The sequence below is a fragment of the Triturus cristatus genome, chromosome 11 (genome assembly GCF_964204655.1).
Source record: "Triturus cristatus chromosome 11, aTriCri1.1, whole genome shotgun sequence".
In the NCBI taxonomy this organism is placed as follows: Eukaryota; Metazoa; Chordata; class Amphibia; order Caudata; family Salamandridae; genus Triturus; species Triturus cristatus.
This window is the reverse complement of record NC_140594.1, coordinates 925,489,012-925,514,961: the sequence shown is the minus strand read 5'-3', so window position 1 is coordinate 925,514,961 and position 25,950 is coordinate 925,489,012.

Below are 25,950 nucleotides of genomic sequence, written 5' to 3'. Positions count from 1 at the left end.
GACGCTCATTTTAGTAAGGTCCTGAAAATGTTGTGTGCAGCGTTGCAGGTTGCACAGAGATTGTATTACAATTATCAGCCAGAGGCTTCTGGCATTGTGGAGCAGGTAAGTGGCACATTAAAAGCCCGGTTGGCTAAAATGTGTGCATTAACATTGTGCTGATGAGTCTTCACAGCGTTCCTGATCAGAAAATAGGATTGTCTCCCCACAAGATAATCATGGATGAGTGAGACAGCCTGCAGTGCCGCAAATGTGTTTGTGAATATTACAGATAAAATTATTCTTGACGATTGCAAAGGACTAGCTGACATGGCCCATTCTGTGTCCCGAAATGAAAACCTGAACAAGAGACACTTCACTTGATGCCTGGCCGCACTGCTACAAACCAAATTCAACACTTTATCATAGATTAAATATTATCGCAACATGTAGAATTCTCAAATAACATTCTTTGGTTTATTAAATTACGATTCAACTGTGTGGTTTGTGTCAATTGAATAAGCAAAAAAGAATGACATATACATTTTTGACAACATCCGATTTGTCTCAAAGGATTATGTACAAAACTTCTTGTATTGTTCTTAAAAATACAAATTTTTTGAACATTCAGTTGATGGAGATACTCAATGCATTTCCGGATAGGGAATCCCTTCTCCAGGGGCCTCGATGAATACAAAAGAACAACACAGGGTATGTAAATGATACTGGTTGATATACAGGGAGGAGCACCCCAACCTGGTGGAAAGAAAGAAAGAAAGAGAGAAAGAAAGAAAGAAAGAAAGAAAGAAAGAAAGAAAGAAAGAAAGAAAGAAAGAAAGAAAGAAAGAAAGAAAGAAAGAAAGAAAGAAGGGAAAAATGGCATTAAATGAGATAAAAGTTTACTGGTGAATGATCGTAATAGTACTGCCCAAAAGTGAACCAAAGCTCATGGTGCTGAATCGATGTGAAATCAGATACGCCGAAAGATCCCAAGACCTGCATGCACGCTGGTGCTGCCTCTCCATGTTTGGAGCTGCGCCATGACCTAAGTCCTGGCGAGTGGGTCTTAGGGAAGAAACACGTTCAGAATATTTTTCTGGAGCCTAGATGACGTGGACCATACCAGAATATCCAAGTGATTGATACTGCTATGAAGTGTGAGGGTCTTTCCAACTGGATTGATGTGGCGTACACTCAAAGAGTGGAGTGTCCTCTTGAAGATGTGACAGTACATCTCCCTGAAGTGCAACCCACAACTGAGAGACAGCAAGAAGAGGATGCACGGAGTACTGAGACCCTGCAAGAGTCTGTGACAGCAAATCCGCTGTCTGAGGGGGGTCTTAATGAACTGACAGTGAGGAAGAAACCCCTGAGCACCCCTTTTACCTGAAGTCTGTTCCCGGGTTCCCATTGAATACCGCCATCGAACCAGGAACACCTAGGGTTAACGTATATAAAACCCTACCAAAGACACTAAAAACGGACCCCTATGTTTTGGGACAGGTGGATGGGTTTTACCTGGCGAAAACCAATCAGAAGGACCAGGGGGGGGGGGGAGAAATGGATGCTACCGAATGGCGAGGAGAGATCTCTAAGGAGCGAGGAAGGACAGAGGAGGGATGAAGCAAACGTTGTCCCAGCAGAGAGCCACCTGACATCGCAGAAGCAGCCAAGGCCGCCAAAGACATGGAAGGAAGTCCCTAAACCTGGAGTGAGGATGCCACCAGAAGAAGCTGATGAGCCGCTGCAACACAGGAGAGTTGCAGCGATGAGGGTGAGTAAGAAGGGGAAGGCATGGTTGGGGGTTTGGTGGGGGAGAAAAAGTCACAAAAAAAGGTTGTATTGTTGCACTATACTTGAGAGTTTGTTAGTTTTAAGGCAACAGTAAAAGCTCATAACTAAAGGAGCTCAAGCGTTCCTCACTGTGTTATTTTGTTGATCAGCCCAACCTTTCTGTTAATTGCTTATGAAGCTATATAAAAAAGGATCTGACCCCAATGGGCCTTAAATAGATCCAGGTGACATTCAAACCTGGGAGGACCTCCCTAATCATTTTGAGACTCAACCAAAGGAAAGGGCATGAATTCCCTGGTTTAATAAGGGAAAGTAAAGAAAAGTGAAGTCGCGGTGTAGATTGAGTGCAAGCTTCTATCACTCACCAAGGAAGATCTTCTCCCACCCCATGATTCACACACACAAGTGGATACAGTGACAGTGTATTTGACTTGACAATCATCCCATATACTTTACCGCTGTTTTCCTTTTCTAGAGACTCCATGCAGCACCATGGAGGAGACGTTGTCTAGAGAAATAAAGAAATAAGAAACCCACGAGTATAACATATCGACCATCAGCTTCAAATATACATCCTTATCAAACCTTGATGTAGTAAACTGTACCATGAATAAAATCAATATTCAGAAACTTATCCAGCATCCACGTCCAAATCTCCGCCTGTCCCTCTTACACCTGGTGTCAGAAGTAGGATCATGAGTTAGGGAGGCTGTGGTCAACTGAATGGCGAATAGCCAGGAGAAAGTAGAGATGGGCATGGAAGTAATTCCTGAACACTGCAGTGGAGGACAGAGAGAAACTCCATAAAGCCCTGACAAATCAAACCCAATCACAAGATACTATTGGAAAACTCACAGACATCCTAGGACAAGGGGCAATGCTGCCTTGCCCTCAGTAGTGTTACAAAAATATGTCAGAGGGGCAGATCCCGACTTCTTTCTAAATAATTTTGAGTACATGCCACAGGCTGCTGCAGGGCCAGGAGATAGATGGGGACAGTATTTGGGTCCCTTGTTATCAGGTGACCTCAAAGCTGCATACCAGGCCGCAAATCCTCAGAGAACCACTCCTTACGGAAACATGAAAAGGAGCATACTTGAGCATTTAGGTGTGGATATGAAGACCTATTGTGTCAGGCTACATCAAATTAAAGAGGGACCCCAGGAGACCTCTCAGGCCTTGTTTTACTGTGTCAAAAAATATGATGGACCTCTGGCTTAAACCCCTCACAGCCTCAAAAGAAGACATATTGGAAAAAATCTATTTGTAACAGTATCTTACATCCCCTCACCCTCCTGTACAAAAATGGGTCCCTCAACAAGCACAATTGACCCCGGAGAGAGCAGCAGATATAGCAAGTGCCTTTAGCCATGCTCAAAATTACAGAAGGGGCATGAGAATACCACTGGAGGAATCTTGGTGCTGGTCCGTGTGAGACCACATCAACCTGCCATGATCAGGAAACTAGAGACATTAACCATTTTGCAAGGTCCTACACCCAGATCAACCCTCTAGGACCACAGTGTTTTCATTGTGGTGGTTTTGGCAATGCTAGCCGGCATTGCCCACAAAAGGAAGAACTTGTGGAGATAGGTATGGTCAGGTCCCTTTATTGCACACCACCTGAGACTTGGCCTCCCTATCACTGTCGCATGACTGGGAATGACATCCCAGTCACTGCTCTAGTGGATATGGGGTGTCTTCAGAGTGTCATGCATCCTTAGATCCTCCCAAGACTCATCACCAACACAACAGCATCCATGAATATCCAATGTGTATATGGGGATAACAAGGTATATCCCTCTGCCCGAGGTCCAACTCTAACACCAGACCAATCAGGTGGTCCATCTACAGGTAGGACTCATACCAAAATTGCCAGAACCACTGAGTGTAGGTAATGATTGCCCCTTCTAGAAAACCTAGTTCAGGAGACCTGGAAAGGTGGGAACGAGTGGTGGGAGACTGAACCCTTTTCACAAGCATAAGATGCTGAATTACCCTCTTCAAAACAGAGAAAGAGTAGAAGATAGAGAAAGGGAGATATTAAAGCACACTAAAAGGTACTACAATTAGTACTTTAACTGGGACACATATAGCAACTTCTGGGTTGCATAACAGATGACCCGGCATTCTATGGAGCCTGGAATGTGGCTTCTGAGCATGAAAACCCAGGATAAGGAGGTACCCAGTTCTTCCTGAGGGAGGGTTTGTTGTATAGAAATAGAGGGAAGGCTCAACCCTTAGCAACTGGCAATACCTGCTCCTTTCAGAGAGAGTTCCTATTGCGTGCACATAGCCATTTGTTGGGAGGGGGCACTCCAGTAAAGAGAAAACCAAGAAGTCCATTCTCAATAGGTTTTGCTGGCCCGGGATATACCAACAAGTCAAAAAGTAATTAAAGGAGTGTCCTGTATGTAAAAAAAACAGTATCTCCCAAACCAGTAAGGTACCCATTCTACCCTTGCAAGTGATAGAAGCGTTATTTTTTGAGTAGGCATGAACTTCATAGGCCCTCTTCTCACTTCTCGCAGTGGTTGTCGATACGTCTTGGTCCTGGTGCACTAGACCACTAGATTTCCCGAGGCCGTGGCATTATGACAACCACACCCATAGCCTAAGAAATAATCAGTAGGTTCTCAAGGGTGGGGTTTCTGAAGGCAGTCTTTCCAAGTACCACGCATCAGGTGTTAGACAAATGCATTTCAGTGTGGTGGTCTCCATCACAGGCAGCACTGAAATGCATATTAGGGCCTGTGCTGCTAATTATTATAAAAGCACTTAGTTGGATGGAGGGAGGCAGGCAACACCTGCTGCGTGCTGTTCAACAGACTTCTTGGGGACTTGTTGAGCTGCTTAATGCTACCATGTAGCACAGGATTCAATCACCGGCGCAGCGGCATATATTTCAGTGACGTGACATGACGTCAAGTACTAATTGTACCTGTTAATGGTTTATACCATGACATTGAGGAATCAGTGTGAGTTCTGTCAGACTCACATTGATAGGGCCAGTGGCTCGTTACGTGATGTAGGCTGCCTCCTATCGCGCGGGCAGCAGTTGTTGATTTCAGAGTAGTGGCCGCTGCATGATAAACTCGCAGCTCCGAGGTAATGAATATAGGGCGGCGCGACCTACCCGATGGGCTGGGCCCATCGTGGCTGACGACAACACCCGGACTCACACTGAGGTGGCCGGAGTGGTGCCGGGTCAAGGTAGCGCTACAACAGGCTGCACAGCGCTTCGTCCACTCGGGCCGCCCCACCGGTGTTCCTTCAACTTGCCACAAAAGCCTCAGCCCTCATGTAGGAGTGCCAAAGTTGCCCAAGGCGCGGCGCTGCCTATCGGATCATCCTTGGCGTCAGTGCCCTTACGAGAACCCGCATGGGACCCCCCGCCTGTTCATGTTGCTTTTCAGCCTGTAGGTGTAGTTTCACTGACACTTTTCTGTGGCAGCTGAGGCTAGATTTTTGGCTTTAAACGACAAGAGCCTCCTACTTGAGCTAGGCATAATGGTATTGTTCAAACCAAAGTTATGTCTACGTCATTGGATTAAGTCATTGGATTCCGTAGGTCACTTAAGCCAAGAGAATCAATCCCCACTCTGAGCATGTTAAGTGTAACAAAGGTAACTCAATCCCCGAAATCTGATTTAGATTCATGGATGCCAACAGACCCTCGTTCTATTCACGTTCTCTAGCTTTTCTCGTATGACCATCCTAAATTTATTGAACTCTGATTCGCCCAGTGAGTGGACGCATAGCTGCCAAGATTTCAGATTGCTATGTGTCACATTTTCATAATTTCAGTGTAATTATAAGTCAACCGCCACAGGCGTCTGCGGCAGTTTGAAGATCTTAGAGTTTCTCATTGCTTAAATAGGTGTAATTTCTGATATTTATATGTTATCCTTGTGTTCATTGCTTGATTTTTGCTTGCGAGAAAGTGTCACTCATAGTCGTTGAAATGTCACTCATAATTACTCTGAAATTATGAAAATGTCACACATAGCAAACTGAAACCTTGGCAGCTATGCAAAGGAGATCTTAACAGACCAAGCGACTCTTCATAGCTAGACTCATGTGACAAGTATGCCAACACTCAGGCATTAGATAAATCCATAGTGTGGCCTAGCACCGTCAAACGGATAGGCTTGTCAAAAGATATGATGCCACATTGAAGTGTACCCCAAAAAAGTTACTGGTCCTTGAAACCCGAAAATGGGAGGATATGCTGTCTCTTGCCCGATTCATCATTAGATGTAAGGCTTAGAAAAACACTGGGTTTACCCATTCGAGCTTATATTTGGGTGACAACCCATTTCATTACTGGACATGGCCAAGGAAGAGTGGGAGCAAGAGAGAGATGGGACTTAACCCCTGTTAGTAAATGTAACCAATCTTAAGACCCACCTGGGATAGATCAGGAGTATAGTTAAAACTAACCTGGAGTATGCCCAACAATGACAAAAGAGTCAGTACGATAAAAAAGTGAAGGAAAGAGCCCTAAACGTATGAGACCATGTACTGTTAATGATGCCCTCCTCTGATCATAAACTATTGGGACAATGGTAAGGCCCCTATAAGGTTGAGGAAAAAGTAACCTCTGTCACCTACTGTATTGAGACAGATTCTAATAAGAAAACAACCCAAATATATCACATAAATCTTCTTTAAAAATGGGAGGGCCCTGTACCTTTCATGATAGGGAGAAACAGTAAGGAAACCCCATTGTATGTGCAGAGCATAGATCCTGATCTCTACCCTGTTTTACAGCAAGGGTTGATCGACCATCTCCAACCACTCTAGGAGATGTTCTCTCTTCACCCAGGAAAACTGCCTTGTTGGAACACCCTATAGATACCCCTCCAGGAAAAAGGGTAAGGTTAAGAGCATACCGTATACCAGAAGCACGAAGAGAGACCATAGAAAATGAGGTGAAACAAATGCTCCATAAGGGGGTCATTAAGCATTCCATGGAATTCTCTAATAGTACTGGTGCCGAAACCAGACACATCAGTACGCTTTTGTTTGACCTCCGAGACGTAAACAAGATATCACAATTCTACACCTATCCTCTACCCAGGATAAATTAAATGGTGCAAAGTTTGAAAGATGCAAAATATAGCAGTACCCTAGATCTCTGTAAGGGATGCTGGCAAGCGCCCCTACGGGAACCGGCTAAGGAGAAGACAACCTTTTCCACACCAGGGGGATTTTATCATTGACTGTGTTGCCATTCGGGCTCCATGGAGCCCCCAGCAACTTTCCAAAGGATGTTGAACACCGTACTGAAGGCCAGCGAACAGTATTCTGCTGCATACATTAACAATATTGTAATCCATAGATCATCCTGGGATCAGCACTTAAATCACTTACAGGTGGTTATGCAAGCCCACGATGCCTGTGGGCTAAAAATTAACCCTGTGAAAAGTCACTTAGCTGCTAGCAAATTCAAGTACCTGGAATTTCTTGTAGGGGAAAGTGATATCCAACCTCGAAAAGAGAAAATAGCAGGCATATCAAAAGTCCCCTTAAGTCGAAACAAAAGAGATTTGTGTGCTTTTTTAGGACTCCTCAGTTATTACTGATGATTCATTCCTTGATTCTCTCAAGTAGTTGCCCCTTTGACATATTCATTGAAGAAATCCATAAAAACAGAGATGGAGTTAACACAACCCTTACCGGATGTCCTAAAGGCTTTCTATACTTGTTGCTTAAACTTGAAATACCTTTAAAAAAAGAGGTGTTTAGCAAAACCAGAACAGTTTGGTTTTATTAAACAATACGAAGGGGAGCATAGTTACAGGCATAGGGTCTAAGGCAGTCTCAATTTACAATTGGTCTAACACAGACTTTTATACAGTTCACTGAAGGTAATAAAATGCTTCTGTCTAACCTTTTTTGGTAAGAAATGTTTTCCTCTTGCTTTGGAGCCATAAATTAGGGTAATGGATGAGGAATCCAGGTGGGCCTTGGCCTTGCGTGAACACAATGCGGCCAGTTAGTAATGTGTCCAGATGTCCGGCATGGGGAGCACGTGATCACGTCGTGTAATGTGTGTGCTGTTTCTTGATTGGCTAAGTATTCCTAACTTCATGTGGCATCATGTGGCATCAGACTTCATGGTGTTTTAGGAACGTGTGCACCCCTGCAGTCATGTATTCTTTATTAGGGTCAATCTTCCTAGACCATTGTGGTGTTGCTGCGCTTATCTGAGGGATTGATCCGGGATTTCTTGTTCTCACGTTTGTATGATGACTATGTGCAACTCCACTTGTAATCTGTCAATCAGTAACCTCGGGCCTAGGTGTCAGGGCCTGCCTAACCACATATTTCTGGATGATGTGGAGTTCACAACGCCTCATATGTTTACGGTGTTCCTGATTCACCTGATTCGCTCACGATCCTGTAAAGCGCTCTGCCACCCTCGGGTCTAGCTAGTGCTATATAAAACTTTCAAATAAATAAATAACGCACAAATTCACCAACAAACATGCAATTTTGGTTTTATACTTGAATGTATTGTTATTCATATTGACTCTCAATATTAACATACTCTAAAACAATCCCTAACTGCTGAACCTGTTTGACAATTTCTGATTATGCAAACCCTTTCATTCTCCAAACTCATGCATCAGAATTGAGCCAAGGGGCTGTGTTTCCTCAGACAGATGAGGGAGGGGAAGAACACCCAATTGTGCATATAAGTAGAAAACTGTTCTCTAGAGAGAGAAACTATGTAGTGGTAGAAAAAGAAGCATGTGCAATCACATGGGCCATAGAAACCCTGTATTATTTCTTAGAGAGGTGGGAATTCCTCTCTACACTGACCATGCTCGGATGGCCCAAAATAAAGGGCACAATGAACATATCCTATGATGGTTTCAAGCATTACAGCCATTCAGGTTCCAGACCGTACATTGTAAAGGCACATGGCACACCAATGCCGACTTTTTGCCTAGCTATCCTCAGGAAAATGTACTTACTAGAAAGATAGTAAGGGAAGAGGGATGAGCCACCCTACTTACCTGAAATCCATCCCCGGATTTCCTTTGAATATCGCTATTAAATCAAGAACACCGACGGAGAAAGAGAAGAATGGTCAACATGTGTAAAACCCTAACAACAACGTTAAAAACGGACCCCTATGTTTCTGGACAGGTTGGCGGGGCCCTACCCGGTGAGAACCAATCAGAAGGACCAGAGGTAGGAGAAAAGCACCCTACCAATCGGCAAAGAAAGTGGAAAGCCGGAAGAAGGAGGAAGCAAATACCATCCCAGCATTGAGCCACCCATCATCTCAGAAGCAGCCGCAGACATCACAAACACGGAAGGAAGTCCCGAAACCTGGAGTGAGGAGTGGGGGATGCCACCGGAGGAAGCTGATTAGCCGCCACAACTCAGGAGAGTTACCACGTAGCGGGTGACTATGAGGGGAGTGTATGGGAAGGGGTTCCTTGGTTTTAGGGTGCCAGTAAAAGCTCATTACTAAAGGAGCTTGAGCATCACCGTCTTATTTTTTTTGATTAGACCAACCTTTACATTAATTGCTTATGGAGCCATAGAAAAGGGCCGACCCTGGTGGGCCTTAAATAGACCCAGGTGATGATCAAACCCAGCAGTACCTCACTAATCATTTTGAGACTCAACCAAAATAAAGATAATTAATTCCCTGGTTTAATAAGGGAAAGAACAGAAAGGTGAAGTCCTGGTACAGACTGAGTGCATGCTTCTATCACGCACCAAGGAATCTCTTCTTTCCCCACCGATTCACGCACACAAATGGGTATGGTGATGGTTTGTATGACTTGAGAATCACCCCATATACTTACTGGGGTTTTCTTTTTTAAGACTCTGGGCGGCACCATCAAGGATTAGTTGTCTAGAGAACAAAAGAAAGAAGAAACCCATAAATTTACCATATTGACTGTCAGCTTTGGCTATACATTCTTATCAAACCTTGATTTATTAAACTGTACCATGAATACAATCAATATTTAGACACCTATCCAGCTCTGAGTCCAGATCTCCGCCCGTCCCTCTTACACTGATAGTTGGGGAGTCTTGGCCTGAACCACTACCTGAGCCAGACTCAGAACAGGGGCCTAGTACTGTGTCACGCCGAGTAGAAACTGAGGACCGTTGGTCAAGCAAGTAATACAAGAGAGATTAAGATTGCCTGCGGAACGAGGTCTGAGTACTGTCCCGGGGCATACTGAGGATTCTGGCCTGAGTGACAGTGAAAGTGAATAACATGTAGATAGAAGATCAAAAAGAGCTTGAGTACACTGTCGGAGATACTCATCCCCCGAATGGATATACTTTGTTGCAAATCAGGGAGAAAGAGAGCTATGGGATTTGGAGAATAAAAGTGCAAATCCAGCTGAACCTCTGTGAATTTTGACCTGTAGCTGAGCAGCATTTTGACTTTACCTTGCCACGGAACAGCCTGACACGGATTGTCATTAGTTTGATTTCTGGACTGAACTTTGAGCTGTGTTTTTGAGTTAGGTTAATTGAATAGACGGAGAACGTGGAGTAGGGCTAAGAAGACTCGTCCAGACTTTTAAAATAATTTCATCACATGATTTGTCATCTATATAAGTAAAGCACACTGAAGAAAATCTGCTGGCTGCAAACCCTTGTTCAACGGTCTGACTTTAAAGAAGTCATGTAAACTGATAAAAATAGTAAGCATAGGTGCATGTTAGCAGGTGAATGAATAGCTTTCATTGAAGTACTAGTTGCTTTGCATGTAGGATTATCCTCCCCTACATTCTCCACAGTGGTTGAGGTAAAACCTAGTGTTATCCCAAAGCGACAGATACCTACTGATAATAGCTTGCACATACTAGATTGTAATGCTTAGCATGTGGATGCAGCTAGAGGAGATTCAAATACCTATTTTAAGTATTTGAATAGTCATCTTCATGCTAAGACAATGGATACAGTTAACTGTCTTCTTAGATTGGAAATTACACTGGACATGACTTATGCTCATAGACACAATATGACATGTTCTTTGACTGAGGTTGAGAAGAAATGTTTGGATTTGACATGACAGGAAAAATGCAATGAAGGAAAGGAGGAAAACAGTACAAGTTGAGAACTACCAATGACAGTGGGATACGGAAGAAGCAAAACATTGAGACTCAGAAGTTATGCCTGCACTACTTCTAGATTGGGAATACAAAGGGACGTTGTGTGTTGTGTGAGTAGAGATAAATCAACTTGTTACACTAAGGGGCATAGTGACAAGGAAATTCCACAGAGCAGCGTAGTTAGTAATTTAGCTGTGCCATGGTGCAAGGGTGTCTTTGTAGCAGGGATGATTGTTTATGTGCAGGAAGGGACACCTTCCTGCACATAAAAAATCATTAAAGGTGATTTGCTCCTTCTAAATGAGCTGTACAATGCACATGACTTTGAAAAGCAAGCATTCACAAGAACTGCCATGTGTATTTAAATTAGGATGCATATGGCTTAGAAAAGCAATTAGTCACAAAGACTGCCCTGTGTATATAAATGAAGATTTAACCGTTATACACAGACTCCCTGCAGCGTGTGTATTCCAACAAGGTAACTCCGGCACAAGTGATTGCAGCCATCAATCAGCTGAGTCTCCATCACGTGTACCCTCAACCTATTTAAAGCTCAAGTATATAACTGAACATTGATTAACTTCGTTTCCAGAAGAGATTCCACGTACCTGAAGTCTCCGGTCCTGCTATCCTGAGCCGTCTTGCTTCGTGCTCTGGTTTCTGACTTCGGAGGTGTTTCCTGAAGCATTCAGCTACTGGGGACGTCTCTTTGACTTGGCACATCTCTTTCCCCAGAGGCGTTCCATCTTCTCAGCCGCCCTCATTGGCCAGATACCTGCAAAAAATTATTTGCATACTTTCAGAGGGATTTGGGAACAGTCCTCCCCCAAGTGGAACCGCCTGGATTTCAGGTGAGTGGCTATCTTGACAATTATATACAATTAAATAAAGGAATCCCTTTATTGGTGAGGAGGGTAGGAAGGATAAAAACTGTATATACATGGGGCAAATAGGATATTGTAGTCCTATGACCCTAGTGTTGAAACACCAACATGTTTCTGCCTTACACTACTGGCCTAACATTCCTCAGGGCAGAAAAGTGATAAGGTACACCATGATGATATACAGATCAAGCATGGCATGCAAATTTATATTTCTGCATGCAGTAAAAGTGGTGTTTTTGCTGTTTTGAAAGTACCCTACTAATAGGCAAATTATACTCATCAAGAGGCAGTAGGGGTAGTCCCTGTAGACATACTATTATAAAGGATCCCTGCCCTCGGTGAACCAATTCGGTGCACCACTCTCCTTGCCTGGTGAAGGTGTAGCCTATTTTTCTTTTACTATCAATACTGCCACCATTAGGAAGAGGATACTCCACTGGTTGTAGAAAATGTGAATAATTCTGTGAGGGACATTAAAACTAGAACTTAACAAGGTAGTAGTGGTGCTGAAATTGTAGGAGACATTTTTGGTGCAATTAATCCACCTGTAGGGGTAATCTTGAATGATCTCAAGATTAGAAAGTTGTCTACCATCATGGATAAATTGGCCACAAGTAAAGCAGGTTCCTTATTATCTGTGGACACTGAAATGGAAGTTATGAGATCCTTGGTTTTTCAAAATTGCCTTGTGTTCGACATCCTCCTTGCAAAAGAGGGCAGAGTCTGTAAGAAGTTAAAGGTTCAGCAATGCAGTACCTACATTCCTGACAAGAGTAATGATTTAAAGATATACATTAAAAACATGACTGACCTGAAAGGAGAGTTGAAGGAGTTGGATGCAACAGGTGCTTGGGAAGCAATTGACAATGGATTCACTGCAGTAGGCAAATGGTTTGGAAACCTTGGAAATGGAAAACTTGGCCCCTTTCTGAGACCCCTTGTGATAATTGCACTTTGGTATATCTCTGTTTCTAATCTTTAAGAGGTATAAATATGTGAAATCAAAAGGAGAATTACAGTAGGGGAGGAGAATAAAGAGAAAGAGAAAGGATGTGGAAATGGAGGAGAGTCAGTGTAGATTTTATGATGACATGACACATTCGAAAAATAATAGACAAAAGTTGTTGAAGACATGAAGGCTTTGACTTGGTTTCACCTGATAAGGATCTATGTGTGTGTTATTGTGATGGCTATCATTGCCATCAGAGTGGGGATTGGAGCAGTGAAATGTAGGCTCCACACATACACATCACAGAAATTCTCTCATTCATCTACATGTGACTATATTCACAGTGTGTCATAACTTTGTTAACGTTTGTGAACATTTAAACACATTAATGAAATGTATTCACTGTAGAAACTGAAGATTTATAAACGTGAGCACTAATGTTCAGTTTAACATGAAGATGTATTCTGTAGTCATGTTTGCATTTACATTTTGAGTCACATTTGCATGTATTCTGAAAGCTACTTTTGAAAGTGTGGTTATGTATGTTTCACTCACGTATTGCAATTGTTTTGGAGTTACATTTGCACAAGTATAACCATGTATGTAAAGTGCAGGTGTAAATTTAACTTCATTTAGTTAAAGTTAGACTGACAAAAGGCCTACACTTTGATATGTATTTTGCTCTACTATATTGTTCTTTTCCTTTGCAGGTGCATTTCCAAGGTTTCATTAGTTAGAGAAATTGAGTATTGTTGTCTATATTGTTTTCTTGATAGTAAAGCCTGAGAAGAAACATCTTGGCAAGAAATGTGAAGACCTAATGAGCAGATGAAGCCTCCTATTCATCTCATATCAGGTAATGAGGGATGTTCACGGCTGCAGTGACTGTCCAAGTTCTGTGAGATGAAAAAGTCTGGTGATATTGCAATTGCACACCCCAAGGAGAGAATTTGGCTCCTGGTGGTGTAGGAAGAGATATGATTGTTGTTGATGTTTTGCTGTGTTTAATTAGTGCTCACACTGTTAGGAGTTAAGGCAGATTCCCTTACACTTTGAGGGACACAGACCTCTCTTCTTTTTTCTTGCAAGTGTGAAGCTTCATGCTAAGCACTTATTCCAATTCTAGAAGCTTATACGAGAGGCTTCACAATGCTGACTCCTTCTCACATTTACAAATTTCCTTCAGACCCTATTCTATGAACCATCCTTATTCTAAACTTAGAGCCTTGATAAGATGACTTTAGAACCTATTTATGTTTACAAGAGAGAATCTGAGTTTCTTTAAGGAACAACTACTCCCATTTCTCAGTTTTTATATTGCTGTAGCTGTGATTATTTCATATCTCATTCTACTGAGACTGAACCAATTGCAATAGTTCAGTTTACCAGCAGTAAATCTGTACATTTTTAATATTCCCTTGAAATGCATAAATACTGTTCTGATTATAAATTAGTAATAAAACTATTTAACTTTAATGATTGGTTCCTGGTCCTCATTGTGGGGCCAAATGAATGTCACAAACGTTGAATTGTTTCATTATTGCTAACTCTCTTTGCGTCTCAGTCACCTTAAAAAGATCCACCAGATGAGAGATTTTATATCACGCCCCTGTGCGCTATCACAACCATAACTGCTGTAGCACACTGTTGACTATTTGTAAGGGACACCATAAAAATACCCCTCTAAATTATTGGTAATTATGCTTTTCTAAGTCCATCTGAGGATTTGGTAATCTTTCATCATTAAAAATTGCCTTTTACCAATGCAAACCCTGTGATTTTGTGAATCTGAAGCTTTGCAACCACAATAGGATTTTGTGTATCTTGTTCTCTGATTTTTAATTTATTTTTAGAGATTGTATATGTAAAGCAATTGGAGAACTGTTCCAAAGTGTGGGAGATTCTATACATTGCTAGGAGTAAAGTGCAGAGGACTTTACATCAAATGCTTTGTTTGTCCGAGTGTCCATACCAAATTCACAAAATGAGGGTATGTTTTATCAGTTTACATATAGCTCTAGGCTGCATCATTATGAATAATCTTGAGTTTGTTAATGGTGTTGATGGGAGTGACCTAATACAGGGAACTGGAATAGTCCAAACAAAGTCCATAAGGGGCACTAATGTGGACAGTACTTCTCTTCATGGAACACCGAGGAAACCTTATGCATCACTTGCTGATGGAGGAAGTAAGAAGAATTGGTGGTGTAAGAGCAGAATCAAAATAGAACCTCACACTTTTTTACAGATTCAGCTTGGCAAGGGCATCCTCCTGTCAGAAATGCGGTCACCACGGTATTTTATAGTCACCTAGCACCTAGATGCCAGTTGCACTTGAGCTAATTACAGATTATCGATTTTTGTATTTATAACAAGTATTTTTGGAAGTAAGGGAGCCATATGCACATATCAAACCCCAAAGGTAGGATGAACTGGGTGTCATGAACATACAACTCTACAAACATGATGAGTTTGCCTAGAAGGTGACTATACATATTGTGTAAAATAAACAACCCATGGGCATTGAGTAATCAGGATTTGTTCTGCTTAATAAGAATGCTCAAAACAATATGTCAGTAGTTTTGAACATAAAAAAATGCATTGGCAAAACTAAGTAGCCATGATTTGCCAATGCTTTGTGGATACTGCTATTGGCTTTGTAAAAGGTGAATTCTTGTAAAATGTTCAAGCACAGGCAAAGCCCATACCAGTGGCTGGTCATCTTGATAGTCTATTTGTTATACTTTCAAGTTAATCACCACAATGAGTGATGCAAAGTGGTGGCCATCTGCAAAGTATAGAAAACAACCTTTTCATGCTTTCAATGTGGCTGCCAAGTTGCATGATGCAATGTCATATGATGGAATGTGGCAGCCATCTTTAAAGTATGAACACATTACTCTCTATATTTTCAAAATGGCCACCCCATTGTTTCGGGTCACATTTTGTCACATAATGTGGTAGCCATACTAAAAGTATAGAAAACATGATTTTCAATACCAAACTTATTGCCAGAAAGACCAACACTGCCTCTTTGTGGCTTACAGTCAGCTTGAAAATGGATCAGAAGTTCACTGTACACTAACATTTACTGGCGTTGCAAGTACTAATTCTCTCCATAATCTTAGAATATATGAATGTTAAAAATTGAGTTGTTGGTTGACCGATGTGTGAGTCCCATTCAAGCAGCAAACAAAATCCTAGTCAGGGTAGGCCACAAGCAAACTTCTAATTAACCTGTGCCCAGAGGTAGATTGGCACCACGCAGTCAGTAATAACTGGGAGACAATGTGTAAAGTATTTGTGAAAGAAGCAAAACAGAGTGAGAAGTTGAGATAAGCTTGTTTCTCTTCACTTTGTAAAAATAGCTATCAAATGAAAGCGAGCTTGCTACCACTCATATATAGCATCAAGAATGTCTTTCACTCCTGTCTCAAGAGAAAAGAAAACCAAAAAGAGCTCTCACCCACCTACCTAGTTAGTGGCATGCTTCAATCCTGGTTTCCCGCCCAAGATGCCTAGTAAAGTTCAGGTGTGCTATGAAGCCTCAATTACAGCGAAGTTGTTTTTTTGGTGAATTTGTGAGCTGTGAGTTAAAACTGCTTCAAGGTGGCCTGTTCCTTAAGGATGTTTTAACCATGGAGACCTTAGGTAGGGTTAAAATTGTTGATAGTGGATGTGATGTGAGATTATAATGGTCTTCCATAACATAGATCGACATCTTTCAGCCAAATATACATGCTTGATGGGTAACAGTGGCTTTCTTCAGGAGCAGATTGCTAGGGAAACCTGGACAGTGGTCGCATGCGTGCTAAGGCATGCAATATTGGCGCTCATGGTTCGTATCAATCTTCATCAACCTTCTTAATACTCTAGGGTGAATATAATGAAAAGGCATTTTTCAGGCATCATGGTAGCACATAGAGTGGAAGAAATTATGCATATCCAGAGCAGCATGCTAATGCCAATCAACTATGCTCATCAATCTTAGGCACATTTCTCCGCACCAATTACGCACACATGTGATAACTACACACTATGATCCCGCCACAAATAATACTATGCAGTAGGGTGTCATTTATAGATCCATTGGGGAGGTAAGTGTCTCCCCAAGAAGCGTGTTCATGTGTGGGATATGACAGAGATAGTGCAATACATATCCTGATGCATCCCAAAATGAGGCTTAACGTGAAATAAAAACATTTGTGCAAATCAAAATGTCAGTGTTGTCATTCTCGACCTACTTATATTGCTCTGATCTTTGGCGCCGTGGATCATCCAAGGGGTGCAGAGCCTGAAGTCACACATTGTGGGCATAATGTTAATTATCACAGAGTTACCCTATAATTGTGCTTAAACATTGCCAGAATCTAAATCATGTTCTGCTCTGGCAATATGTGTCAAGGTCTGTAGTGTGGCCCTCTGCCCTGACTTACTTCACCAAGGTTTTTTGCCCATCTCAGTACCTTTACCGTCCTCTGGAGATCCGGATGTTACTCACCCCATAACTGGTATAGTCTAAATAGTTTGGCCGTCATATGAGGCTGAGCAGGAACAGGAAAGCTGAGTCACAGGTAGGCTGTTTGGGGTGCCTGGGAAGGTGGGTGTGGGCACAGGCCTGATGGGAGTTGTAGTCACAGCAAACACTCCTCCTCCCACATAGCCCACAAGCACACCTGGAACTATGCTTCCCTACCAGTGTGTGGAAATGTACTAGCAAGATGGCTGACACTGCTGCATGGTGTCTGGAGCACAAGGCCATAATGGGAGGTGTGCTCAACTCTGACACCAGGCACAAGTGTCATACATCTTGCCAGTACACTTCCCCTCATTGTCAGCACAACGCTCTTCCTGGTGGCCTGGTTGGGCTGGGTAGGAAGATGTGTGTAGGAAAGAGCCTGATGGGAGATGTAGTGACATCAAACACTCCTCCTCCCAACCAGCACAAACAGCTCATCTGGGCCTATGGCTACCTGACAGTGAATGGAAGTGTACCAACAAGATGGCTGACACAGTTGCATGATGTTTGGTGCACAGGGCCTTGATGGGAATTGGCTCCAAGTTCAACACTATGTAGCTGTGTCTGCCATCTTGCAAGTACAATTCCCCAGACTGTCAAATACCCATAATCCCAGATGAGCTATTTGGGATGGGTGAGAGGAGGAGTATTTGCTGTTAATACAACTCACATTAGGCCTGGGCCCACACACAACTTCCCACATAGCTCAAACAGCACACCAGATAGAGTGGTGATCAGACAATGAAGGGTAGTGTACTATCAAGATGTCTGACACTGGGGACTGGTGTCAGAGTTGACTATTAATCACACCTAGGCCATGTGCTCCAAACACCAGTCACCAGTGTCAGCCATCTTGCCAGTACATTTCCATCCAACATAAGGGAAAGCATAGTCCCAGGTCTGTCTGTGCTGGCTGGGAAGGTGTGTGTAGGACGTGGCATGATGGGAGTTGAAGTCAGTGCAAACACTCCTCCTCACACCCAGATCAACAAGCCCACATAGAACTGAGCTTCCCTGACAGTCAATAAGAATGTACTGGCAAGATGACTGGCACTGCCTACTGCTGTTTAGATCTTAAGTCACTGTTGTTGAGTTGTGGACAGATCAGATACCAGTCACCAGTGTCAGACATCTTAGCAGCACATTGCCACTCACTGTCAGGAAAGCAGAGACACAGGTAAGATATTTAGGATGGGTAGGAGGGTGTGTGAAGGACAGAGCCTGATGGGAGATGGAGTCAGGGCAAACACTTCTCCTCCCAATCAGCACAAACAGCCCACTAGGAACCATGCTTACCTGATAGTGAGTGGAAATATACTGACAACATGGCTGACACTGGGGACTTCTGTCTGGACAACTACGCCCTGATGGCAGTTGTGGGCCAATAGGCACCAGTCACCAGTGTCAGACATCTTGCAAGTACATTCCCACTCACTGTCAGCGAAGCTGAGTTTCAGGTAGGCTTTTGCTGCTGGCTCGGAAGGTGTGTGTGGGACAAGGCCTGATGTGACTTCTAGCCATTGCAAATACTCTTCCTCACACCCAGCACTGCTAACTCCTCTGGGCCTATCCTTATCTCACAGTGAAGGGAAGTGTACTGGCAAGGTGGCTGACACTGTTGCATGGTGTTGATTTGATGCCAACTCCCATCAAGGCCCTATGCACCAAACATCATGCAACAGTGTCAGACATCTTGTTAGTACACTTCCATTCACTGTCAGGTAGCCATTGGCCTAGATGAGCTGTTTGTGCTGATTAGGAGGAGGAGTGTTTGCCCTGACTACAACTACCATCAGGCAATGTCCTCCACACACATTCCTACCCATCTCAAATAGCTTACCTAGGACTCTGCTTACCTGACAGTGAGTGGCAATGTGATGCCAAGATAGCTGACACGCATGCATGGAGCAGACGGCCTTATGTTGCAGTCAAGCCAAACAATTGGCACCAGTGTCAGACATCCTGCTGGTACATTTTGCACCACTGTGAGGTAAGCATAGTACATGCTGGGCTGTTTGAGCTGGGTGGGAAGGTGTACGTAGGACAGGGCCTGATGCCAGATGTAGCCATTGCAAATACTCCTCCTCCCATCAAGCCAAGGTAACTCCTCTGGGCCTATTCCAACCTCAAAGTGAGGGAAGTTGGACATCTTCACTCTGCCCATTCCTCAAAGTTGCCAGTTACTTTTGCTGCCGCAGTGTGGTAATGCATTTCCTGCAAAATGACCTTTGGGTTTGCTTTAAAAAGAATTCTTGCAGCATGTACTCCACCTGCAGGTATTGAGGCACTTTCCATGAGCAGCAGTTACATTGTTCAAGTACACATTGCTGGGGGTATTAGCCCCCCAAACCCATATTTGCCTCTACATTGCTGGGGGTATTTTCACCCCCAATGTCCAAACTGGCTCAACATTGATGGGGTATTTGCCCCCCACCTCCACATTGGTTAAACATTTCTGGGGGTATTAGCACCCTCAACCACAGATTTCCTCTACATTGCTGGGAGGGTTAGACGTCCACCTCCCATTTTTAGTTAGACATTGCTAGGAGTATTAGCCCCCAAACCCATTTTGGGTCTGAATTGCTGGAAGTATTAGCCCCCCACCCGAAAATTGCCTTTACATTGCTGCAAGTATTCCCCCCACCCCAAATTTAACTGTAGTTGCCCCCCTGCTTTCTCTTAAGATGCCTTTCGCGGGGTGGTGGCGTTATTATGTAGGGGTAGGTGTCTGACTTACCGTCTGCGACGACAGTGTCGGTTGGGGATGTAGTATTCATCATTGATGCAGAGTATAGGCATGACATGCACGATGGGATACATGGCTGCACAGTCTCAGTCGCAGAAATCATGTTGTGGCACGATTCGGAGCTGAAATACTCCCCTTCCGGATGCTCTGACATGTTGGTTGTGGCGACCGATTCGGCGCATAGGAAGTGCACACGGACTTGGGTGTTCGGAATTGGACTGAGAAGTGCCTCCAGACGACTCCATTCTGCATTTCTGGAGGCTTCTCATTGGGAAAATGAAGATGGGATCAGAGTGACAGAGTCGTTCGGTAAGTAAAGGGTTTTGGGCATCGTTTGGTAGAACCAAATCCCAGTAGGAGTAGGTTGGAAGGTCCGGCTCTGGACGTCTCTGGGATGGCCTTCCTGACGACATCGTAATCGGGCCCTTAGTACTAAATGTGATAGATACCTGGGGAATTGGCTGTAAAAAATGGGCATAATTATGATGTCGGGTAGACACTGTTGCAGAATCAGGACCGACCAACCTCTGTTCGGCAGTCCCGATTGCAGCATTGAAATGCGACCGCACTTGGGGGCCAATTAGGATGGTGGGTGGACTTTCGTCTGCCCGCGCCCCTAGCGGTGCTGGGACCGGCCGCCAGTGGTGCGGCGGTCCCGTACCGGCAATTAGGATGCCACCGCCACCGTGGCATCCTCTATTACCACCATTGTGGCGGGCGGTCCTCACAGCACCGCCCACTTCAATACTGGGAATGCACATCATGCATTGGCATGCACAAGGTGACAGGCACCGTACGATGCCTGCCACTTTGTCTGTGCCAATGCAGGGGGGTACCATAGGTAACCCCCATGTGCTAACATCCTCCCCACCCCCCCAACATCCTGGAGGCCCGCAACGGGCTCCCAACTGCAAAATCCGCATGCCTTTCCGTGGAAGCAACAAAAGGCTTCCTCCCGCTTCCATTGTAAGAAGGATGGCAGTGTCTAGCAGACATAGCCACCATATTCAACACTTTTCCGCCCGGTCGACGAGTCGACCGGGCGGAAAAGCAACGGACGGTCTTCCCATCCGCCGCGGTACCCCCCGCCATCATAATATGGGGGGAGAAATGGGAGGCGGGCGGGGGTGATGTCGGGTGGATCGCCACCGCCATGCGGGTGGTGGCGATCTGCCCAACATCATAGCAGACCCCTTTGGTGTGGTCGCATACTCCTATATCTCTATGGGAGCTTGTGCTGCGGCTGTAGCACAAGATCCCATAGAGAAATGGGAGAATCTGTTCATCCCTGCACCGCATGGCAGGCACCTCATGGTGCCTTCCACATGGTGCGGGATTACCAGGAGGGCTCACTCCCAACCGGATGCCGCAGGGTGAAGGGGGGCCTGCTAGGGGCCCCTAATGTCTCTTTCTGACAGGTTTTCCATGTCAGAAAGCCCGACATTGGAAGCCTGTCAGAAACCAACATTATAATCTCTACGGCGGAAATGCTGTCCATATGGATTATAGGCAGTCCTGCCACTGGCCAACGGGCTCCCTGACCCCGTTGGAATCCAGCCAGAATGTCCAGCCAATTTCACTTTTGACCGCCTGCACCGTTTTGTGACTATCGAAACTGAAACCCACAATGAGACTCAGAAAGCCTCTGACCACAGGTCAGAGGCTTTATGAGTCTCATTGTAATTAGACCGAAAGTGTTACGGAGAGGTTTTGAGCAAGGCATGAACCCACTCACAAAAAAAGTTAACCCATTGATAGTTACAAACTGTACCTCTGAAGTTACCACTGCCAGAAAAGGACCCAAAATGGTAAGAAATTTCTCCAGCTAGGAGCTGCAGTAATTGCACCCCTATTCATGGTCAGTCACTGGCACTGCAACACCCTACCCAGAAAATAATAGATGTAGGTACTTATAATAAAACCGCATAGGAAATAATGTTAAATTAAATGGTTCAAAATATTAAAAAACATAAATATAATGATATGCTAAAACAAATCTAAAAATATATATTAATGACAATTATAACATATTTTAACAACCTTTTTTGAATCTATAAATAAATGTAACATTATTTTTAAATAAAATATTACATTTTTAAATTAATTCTATACATCACTCTTAATAAGTATTAATGCACAATAAAAATATTACTTTTTTACTTTATGTGGGAATTAATGTTTTATTTCAAACAACAGCAAAATAATTTGTATTTCATTTGTTTATATTTAAATTAATTAAAGATTTATTTTAACATGTACTTAACACTGCGGGAGCAATTTATATTTATTCTACATTTAAAATAAATATGTAATTTGCATTAATATTTAACACAGACATATTTTTACTTTTTGCTTTAGTTAATAAGCCTTTTTTTTACTTTTCCCTATACTTTATCAGAAGAGACACCACATTAGGGGTGGAGAGCTCCATCTGATAAAGAAGAGAGAAAATAAAAAAAAGTTTATTAAACTTTATAATAAATTAGTAATAATATGTGTATGTTAAATATTGTTAGAAATTGTTTTTATATATATTTTTTAAATCAAGAAGATTATTAAAAGAGTACTTCTACACTATTAACATAATTCTGAATGAAGTGTTTGATTACTTTAAGCATACAAAATAAAATAAAAAATATTTTGCTGAAGGTTCAATGCAAAAAAATCAAATGCTTACTTATAGTAAAGAAATTGTTTTTCTAATGCAGTATTAACGATTAACAGTGATGTATAGAATTATTAAAGCTGTTTCAAGTGTACTCTTACAGTAGATTTTCAATTCAAATAGGTTGTTAAAATATTTAATAATGGAGTAATAAATATCCTTTACTTTTATCCTTATTTTTACCTAAAATTATATTTAAATCTTATTTTTTCATATTGCTAAATGTTAAATAAGTTAAGTTAATTTAACATTATTTCCTGTGGGATTTTATTTTAAGTTCCTACCTCCTTCATTTCCTATGGGATGGTTTAAACTACCAATGGTTGGCCATGTGTGGTGCTGACCATACTACTGTCTGTTTTGGGCAGTAATAACTTGCACTCATAAATTTGGCCCACTCCCTTTTTTAGGGCGTTGTTAGAAATGGGATTTCTGGTTGGCTAAGGCTTGCGCCAAAGTCAGGCAGAAACCACCACTCTAGTCAGGGCAAGGAAGTTACACGCCAAAGATAACCCCTGCTCACCCCCTTGGTAGCTTGGCACGAGCAGACAGGCTTATCCCTGAGGCGATGTGTAAAGCGTTTGCGCGCGCACCCAGCAACAACACCCAAGGCCCACCACAAAGGAAACTCCACACAAGGTATTATATAAAAATAACCTTTGTATTATACACAACACATTAGATAAAAACACACACTTTACAATGTGCCAACAGGCACGGGCAGAATTTACAAGGGATTATATATACAGGGGACAGGGCCACATGGACCACTGTCAGGAATTAGCACTTTGTAGAAATAGCACTTAGAACGTAGGAATAATATTTTAGAACATAGCACACAATAACATATATAACACCCAACCAGTAACTACTGGTAACCAGAAAGTACCACCTACGCAACCCTAACCACCTTAGGAAAATACTGCGCAGGGAATCAGGACCTCACCAGCACCACCTGTACTAGGAGAAAAACAACCACCTAAGTATCACTCTACCTGTAGGGGTCTAAGCACATAAACACAGGATGCATAAAATACATTTAGAGGTGTAAAGCACATGACGCATAAACACATTCAGAGGTGCAGGAAAGGAAACAAGAACACACTAGCATAATTACTACTAGTAAAACAATCTCCAATGCATAAACACAGTTTAGGAAGGAGAATATCATAAGGACATTGCGCAGGCGCAAAAGTACATATATAAAAATCACCAGGTACCCTAGGGGAGGGCACAATACAGAAAAACTGTCCCCCAGGCCAACTGGCCTCTCAGGGGTGCAGAAATGACCAATCCAATAATGTCAGGGCGCGACTGCGCAGGCTGCGCAAGCCAGGCGCACCCTGCACAACCTAAACGTTGCAGCTGCCCACTAAGTGCTGGGCAGCTGTAGGGACTGGGGCCTGGACACCACAAAGCCCAGCAAAGTTCTTCCCTGCATGCAGCAGGGCAGGGGTGGGGGGCAAGGCTGGACCCAGAGCCAGCTCACTGGGCCTCCAGGCAGGGAGGTAGTCCAGGTGGCGGTCCTCTGGTCCAGCAGCAGCAGCAGCCCCCCTCAGGTAAGATCCTGGCAGAGAACAGTTTCTGTGGGGACACAGCCCCATTTTTATACAGCAAAAGTCTTTGTTCTTGGTTCAGGGTGAGGGGGAAAACCAGTCGCAGCTGGTTGGGGAGCACCCTTGATGTGCTCAGCCCCTCACTCTATTCACTGGCAGGGCTAGGGTCGTCAGTCGCACCACAGGGGGCGGAGCCAGCATTGTGTGTGGAAAACCCTGCCCTATTCAGGACCCAGGTGTACTCCTCCCACCCATCTAGCTGCTGATCTCCCCATTCACCACTGGGTGACTCATCCTGACTCTGGGGAATCCCTAGCCCGTCACATGACATGACCAGCCAATCACGCGACAGACACACTGCACACAGAAGTGCCCACTTCTAGAAGTGGCACTTCCACACTAGGTACATGCACGCCGCACACATCATCGCGCAGCATTCACTCCCACGAGTCCGCACATACCAAACTCGGGCCTGCACACCCCACGCATCAGGAACTACTAGGGACACATACATTCCCCATGCATTCCTATGGGAGGGCAGGCCTATCTCACCACATGCACTCAGAGCACGCACGCACTTTACCCTGGGACACAGGGAAAGTGCGCAGAAGCCAAAAAATCACCACACCAAGTCACCAGTAAAAAGCAAAAAAGTTCAGGGGTGAACCTGCCAGAAGGGCCAAGTCCAACACAACCCCTTTCCAGCCAAAACGCAGGGCAGCCCAATCACCACCGTGATGGACTTCCCTGCTTGGGGCGATAGAACACGGACGCGGGCCCGCAACTGCAGGGACACCCTCCGGTTCTACGCCACGGTGAACCCATGGAACTCTTTCTAACACCACTGTCTGGACCAACTGGGCTACCCCACTGGTACTCCCAAGCTTTCCGTGGCCAAGACCAGGCTCTAGGCCACCCAGGTGCCACCGGTCTTTGCCTAACCACAGAGTGGGGGGTAGTAACCCCTGGCACATAGCGGCCATTCTCCACTCTTCCTCTCTGAAAGACAGGACTAGACTGCCACTGGTTCTCCAGCCTAGGGTCTACACCCTCAGGCGGACCAGGAGTCTCAGGGAAGGCTCTCCTCCCCCTACCTCTTCTCCTAGGGTTCCTCCTCCTCTGGCGAGGGGTACACCTAGAACGCCATTCCAACCCAGGGTTTAACCCCTCAGGTTGTACCGGGGGCAGAGGTGGGCTCTCCCACCCTCTGCACCCCCTTCCAGAACCCTGCTCCCTACCAACTGGGGCGGTACCTCTGGAAGAAGAACCGGTCAGGACGCTGATTACAGACGTCCCACCCTTCAGGTCAGGCTGATCCCAAACCTGGCCTTCCAACCTCCGGCCTAGAACCTTTGGTGGAATAATCGCCTGGCACTCCAGGACTTTGGGGGACTTACACTCCATCCCCCTGAGGCTATCAAATGACACATATGTCGAGCGACTGTCTGTCTGGCGCTGATCTCCCGTCCCCTGTCCACCTGACAGTGCGCGGAGATCCCCCAGAACAGAAGTGGTGTCACCCTGGTCACTACACGGGATCCTAGCCCAACTGGGAAGTCCCTGACCCACCGGCTCTTCCACTGGGGAACTCATCCCCCAATCACTCACGCTGGACTCCTGTACCCTCCCTACCGGAGCGGTACTGCCAGACTCCAGAACCACAGGAGCCCTGTTTACAGGCGCTCCAGGTCCTCCACTCACTAAGAGATCTTCCTCAAGTGGACTAACAGGACAGCCTAGGTCCCCAACTTGGTGTT